This window comes from Octopus sinensis, linkage group LG12, assembly GCF_006345805.1.
Source record: "Octopus sinensis linkage group LG12, ASM634580v1, whole genome shotgun sequence".
NCBI classification, from domain to species: Eukaryota; Metazoa; Mollusca; class Cephalopoda; order Octopoda; family Octopodidae; genus Octopus; species Octopus sinensis.
In genome coordinates, this window is record NC_043008.1 from 27,355,181 (window position 1) to 27,362,192 (window position 7,012).

The following is a 7,012-nucleotide window of genomic DNA, read 5'->3' on the forward strand; positions in this document are numbered from 1 at the left end:
AGAACATAGAAGAAAGTCTTGCCTATATTCTAAAAGGAGATGTTAAATCGTCGAACCACATTAAATATCATCACTATTATTATTACACACGTAGCCATCTGACGGAAAGTCATAAATTTTAGTTATCGATGGATCGGCCAATTTCTGGATTAACACAAACGTTTTTTCCTCGTCAGCAGAGAATACTGAGGAAATAAATGAAATACTTATACAACACCACAGAAAAGCAGACGCAATGTCAAGAATGGATATAAGTATCCCAAATATATCCATATCAAATTATATAACAATCCTCGACACGTCGTGTATAGCCGATCAACAATATCCGGTCACACGCACACACGCATACAGGTACATAGGTAACGTATACATATATACACATGTACCCACTCACTCATATATATTTGTGTATACATATGCATGTACATATACATATACACACACACGCACATATATATATATATATATATATGTATAGATATATATACCCACATTCATATACAAATATACACAAATAACCATGCACACACATTTACAAACACATGTATCCGCTTGCATGTCCTTATATGCGTGCGCATACATATACACATACATGCACACGCACAAATATACGTGTAGGCACACAACTTCCCCCGTCAACATAAATATTACTCTATCTTTAATCGATCTATTCTGAAGCTATTTTAAGCCACCCCACCCAATATCGAGTCTATTATAGCAGCAGCTAATAAACAAAAGCTTTCTCTCTACTATCAAAACTCACAGTAACACTGAATACACGAACACGCAATATATACACAGCTCTTGCATTGAATACACTGAATACACGAACACGCAATATATACACAGCTCTTGCATTGAAACCCATGTTAGACTACAACCATAACTCAACCTATCCTACTAACACTATCCAAAATACTACAACAACCTCCACCACCGTTTCAGATAGAATAATTAACAACGATAGCAATAACAATGGTAATAGTAATAACAATACTAATAACTTAGACCTTTCTACACCCATCTCTATCTTCTCCTCTGACAGTATTATCTCCTCCATTTCTGAAAATAATCCCCAAAATACACCTACTTGTAGTTACCATCCTGGGTCTCTCTGCCCTCTACAAGCCCATTGTAGAATATCTATTGTAATTTATAAATGCACCGTCCTCAATACATTGCACAATTCTACAGTTATATATATTGGGTCAATCAAAAACGTTTAAACAACGATATGCCTCTCTTCTCAATTCTTTTAGATACAAGAAACACAGTAAATCCACAACACTCGCCAGTCACATATATCATCTCAAAAAAAGAAATATTTCCTATATTTTGTCGTGGTCCATAATAGATTCGGGGCTTCCATGCAAAGGTTAACGCTTAGCCTGTAAGCTGTGCCTAAAAGATGCATTTCACATAGTGATTCTACCACCTCACTGCCTTAGAAATAATTATAACAAATGCAGTTAATTAGGGGTTCCTATTATATAGTCTTTCGATTATTTATAATTACTTTTTGCAGTCTCCGAAAGTTTTACCCCAAAACATATAGGTATTGATTTCCCAAAACCTGTTAATTGAATTACTTAACGATTGTACAAAGATGAACTGAAGGAAACGATTTCGGAAGCAATCGGCAACTTAAACAAGGAGACCGTCTAGAAGAGCTGCAGGAGATACTGAAATATCTGGAGGCCGTGGTTGAAGCCAATGGCGATTTTATTGAATAAATTTACCGTTTAGTATCTCAAGATATTTTTATGTAATTTCGCAAAATATATCAGTTAAAATTGGATGGCAATATCATTTTAATGTTTGTGTAATTTAGACGACAGTTAATTCACCGCACACTAGGTGTGGCTGTGTAGAAAAGAGCTTGTATCCCACCCACATTGTTATAGGTTCAGTCCTACGGCGTGGCACCTTTGGCAAGTGTCTTCTACAATATCTTTGGGCCCACTAATGCCTTTAAATTGTATTTGGGAGACGGAAACTGAAAGATGCCCGTCATATATATATATATATATACAATAATGAAATAATTACTATGAAGCATTTTGTAGAATATATTGTATGAAAGATCGTGGGTAAAGCCAAAACAATGCGATGTAAATTCAAGGTAAATCACAAGCAAACAATTATGTGATTGAATGTAAACTTACCTTGTATTCAATATTTCGGGATTATGACCCCATTTTTAAGATATAGAGGAATGTTGTCGATGTGAGTGTGTGAAGAGGAAAGGTGTTGCTTTGGCAACCAGCTACCTTCCTGTAACTCTCTTCTGTTGTTTATTTGGGGTTCTTTTTGTGTATGAGGATAGCCTCAGAGATTCTAAGGCTGACTAGGTTCCACTTACAAAGAATGAGTCCTGGGGTCGTTTCGTTCAAGTAAAGACGGTGCTCCAGCAAGACTACAGTAAAATTACTGAAACAGAAAAGGAATAAAAGAATAAATAGAATATATATATATATATATATATATATATATATATAAATATATATATGTACATATATTTATGTATAAATATCAGGGGCGAAAGGTCTATGTATGCAACTCGTGTACTGCATGCCTTACTATTTTCCCATGATAAACGTTTTTTGTATAATATATAACTGATTGTTGGTAATTTCCTCTAGATTCATTGTAGTCATATATACTTTTATTTCGCTTTTCTTCATTTCTTAGTATAAAGTTGTCAGCGGAAACATAGGGAAGGGAAGGCAATATTTTTACTGCTTGCTTTCACTTATAGGAAGAGCGCTGATGGTATTTTCTTTGTATTCTCTTATTTTCGAGAAGGAAAGTAAAAAATGAGTGAGTAGTTAAGAAAGAGAAAGACAGAGAAAGCAGATATTTTACTGCTTGCCTTTTAGCCGTATTAAACCAGCAGACACGTTGTCAACATTTTTTCTCTTGAAGTGTTGATGTTTTACTGTCGTATGTAGCAGAGATCAAAAACCTACCAATTCAGAGGACTTCCTGAGGCTTTCCTCATAGTTGGACAATTTACAAGTCTATTTTATTGCTTTCAGATATATTTCGTGCAATTATTCGGTACCGAAGAGCACACATTGTATCTTTTATGTTCTATTTGTTTCAATCACTGAATTGTGGCCAAGCTGGGGCACCACCTTAATTAATATATAGTCTAATGAAACTACCCTAGTTCTTCTTTTTTAAAACCTCGTGCTGATTCTGAGAGTCTCTCGTCCTGAACTTCTATGTTACTGGAATCCAAACATATCAACGCAGGTTGTGAAGCGTCGGTGAAAGACAAACACAGACACAAAGACACGCAACAAATACACACACACACATACACACATCTCTATTTCTTTAGCACTTATTCCAAATACAAGCACACACACACGCGCGCACACACACACACACATGCTCTCTCTCTCAGTTTCTCCTCATCCATCACCCTCTTGTACTGTCTTATATTCCTCCCCACCACTACAAACTCAATACCACTATAAAATGGTCAAAATTTTCACACAGGAACTTAGTTTGATTTGAAAACCCCACTAGAATGGGAGAAAGCGCTAATACATGATCTAAGTTATATGATGCATAAAAATGTAATATACAAATAAATATCTGTAAATATAAACCATCCGATTTTCTGAGTACCTCATTTCTTCTAATATAAAATATGTGTACATCATCTCCAAATCTTCCAATATACATATATATATATATATATATATATGCAAGGAATTAAATAGAGATACAACTGACAATCCAATATTATAAAACAGGGTTCGGAGGATATTTGGGGACATTTTGATTTTAGTTCACTACTCCTTCAATTTATTTAATGCATCATTTTTTTTTTTCAGATAATTCTTTCAAGATATGCTAACTCAAGAAATGAAAATACAAGCAGTCACAGTTGTTATACATGCAAATCACAGTGATTTAGAAATTAGTAAATTTCTAAAAGCTGCAAGATCATCTGTACGCAAATTTCGGTTGGAATCGGAGGTGTGTGATGGTAATGTTTCACTTGTATCAAAGGGAAGACACATTCAAAACGCTCAGACACTAAAAGGATACCGGAAGTTATACCGCATGTTCAAAACAATATCAATGAAAACCCCAGAAGCTCAATGAGATTCATTGCTAAAGAACCTCGTGTGTCATAGTGGACTATCAGAACTGTGGTACATCGTTATTTTCGGTACATGTCCTATGTAAAGAGGAGAAGCTAATTCGTGTCTGCAAAGACATAGACAAACCGTCTCATTCGTTCAAACGGTTACTTAACAAAGTGAAAATCCCTCACGAACAAAGCATGCTTTGGTTTTTTTTATGACGAAAAAATCAACGACCAGGTTCAAAAGTCTAAGGGAGGAAATTACAGGGGGCTATGTGTCTGTCTGAAGTACCGAGAATGATGCACACGAAACTTCCAGCAACTTTGATGGTTTTAGAAGTGGTGAGTAGCGAAGGTCATGTGATGCAACCCTTTTGTTTCCACCGTCTTGGAATTAATGCTGCTAGATACATTGAGTTGCTGGAAACTGTTAACAAGCCACGGATTGATGAAATATGCTATGGATACAACACCTTGTCACAAAGTCTTAGTCACCCATCAATGTCGGACAATATTTACGTTTATGTAACACTCAATATATGGGTTCCAAACTCGCCAGAGTGTGGAGCAATGTTGAAAGAGAGACTGACCGTTATCTTCATAATGTCATGGATTCACTGAAGACCGCAATTGTCCAGGTGATGTCCAAAGGGAATAAGGACCATATAGTGTCAGCATGCAAGCGGTTTCGGTCCCACATTAAAGCAGTGATCGAAGCCGAAGGGAATTTAATAAACTAATTTGCTTCAAAAATCATTAACAAATCTATCTACAGAAATGTATATTCAAATACATATTTATTTATGCGGAAATATAGTTGTTCTATTGTATAACAAATCTGTCCTCAAATACCCCTCGCACCGTGTATAACATAGTATACTATGAATATAATATAATATAAGACAAGATAAGATAACATAAAAAATTATTAAATAATCAAATGAGTCAACAATTTGTTTCAGCGTATATACATTGTTTGATTATTAAAAACCCAGTTCACAGTTCTATATTTAAGATATGAGGATATAGTTTAACTCTTATTTTTTCAAGGCTTGAATACCAATTGAAAAATTCAAATTTGATTGCAAAGAATTCAAATTTGATGGCAAAGAATCCAAACTGGATCGAAAACATCTATATTATATTCTTCATTTAATTTACCGGAGGGAGAATTTCGTAATAAATATGAAGATAAAGTTAGAGCTACAATAACTGCAACCTATATTATCTCATAGATATAGAGTTAGACTATAATAATGGATATCAAAATATCACTAGTTTTTTTTAGAAGTAAACAGGTTTGAAGTTACTTAAATAAGGAGTATTCACAGTAACTAACAAGCAGAGGTTCCTATATTCATACATTATGGAAGGGAAAATTCTTCAAATAAAATTCAACTATATAAAAAACAAAGCAAGGTTTGGGTACCGAACTCGATAAATATAACTGATGTTATTTTTTTATAGAAGGATCTATAAATAGTATATATCCAGGTTTTATTAATTCTTTCAAAAGTAACGAAATAATATTGTTGCCATAACAATACAAGTTAGAAACTATTCAATACTATAATAATTAGTATTGTAGTTATTCAGTTTAGTGAGTCAAATAACGCTATTCATTTATCATCATCATCATCATCATCATCATCATCATTATTATTAATGTTATTTTCATCAATTTGTTAATAAATTTAATGAATGTATTTATACATATAATTATTTAGTATAATGAAGATATCTTATTGTAATATGCAATTAATATTAAATTACTAATATAATTTTACAGTAACTACAATAATTTGCACTAGAAGATCCAAAATTCTGAAATATTCCACTAAAAATTAATTTTCCAAATTCATTAATATTATATAGATTATGATGACAAAACTTAAACATATACATGCACATATATATACGCATATATATATATATATATATATATATATATATATATATATATATTATATATATATATATATATATATATTCACATATTCATACAAATATATATATTCATACACAGGTACATATACACAGATATATACATATACGAAAAATATATACATGTATACAACCAAAATATACTCATAGATATGCAAAACTACATACAAACAACACACACACAAATATGTACATACATACATATATCCGACAGGCTTTTTTTTCAGTTTCCCTCTATCAGATCCACTCACACGGCTTTAGTATAATCTATATAAATATAAAACTGAGAATGTGTGTCTCTCTGTCTGTATATTTGCATCACTAACACTCAAGACCTACTCAACCGATTTCATTCATATATTACACAACACTTACTTAGAGGTCATGCAGTGTGGTGGACCCCGAAAACTTTCAACCTCTTGCATAATGTGACCCGGAAAAGGTTTTATTACATACACCATTTCAGTATTACGTATCAAACGTGACACAATGACATCTCCGTTTCAATGTGATTTATTTTCAGTTTTAATACTGAAATTATTATATACCTTCCTATTAATATTGAAACTATTATCTCACATATATACTTGCATACACACGCACACACACACACACAAATTGAGAAGAGAGGCATATTGGTGTTATTTTGCGGTTGAAGCTTTTGGCTGTTATTTCTAGTGGGTGAAACGCCCTTTATGGCCGTTCCTTGATTGTGATGTTGAACTTAAAAATGGTCTATGACTATTTAATTTTTTCCCACTAGACCGCTGGTGGCAAAAAAATTCTACAAAATTGTTTGCCACCCTATATTGATTAATTATGAATTTTCTGGTTAATTCCGTAATGGAATCGGCGGCTTATATTTATTTGCTGCCGATAAATTTGGCGCGAGTGCGATGATTTGAAAATTTTAGGTCAGATATTGCCGAGGCAGGGACGGAAATGCCTCGTGAAAAATATCTG

General features: G+C 33.3%; 1 long non-coding RNA gene across 1 annotated transcript in view; it reads left to right on the forward strand.

The window, feature by feature from the left end:
* The first annotated feature begins 437 nt into the window (after positions 1 to 437).
* LOC118765559 overlaps positions 438 to 7,012 on the forward strand; it is a 20,277-nt gene continuing 13,702 nt past the window's right edge. Inside the window, exon 1 of the long non-coding RNA XR_005001421.1 lies at positions 438 to 472. This is a non-coding gene — a long non-coding RNA (uncharacterized LOC118765559). The remainder of the gene's footprint in view (positions 473 to 7,012) is intronic.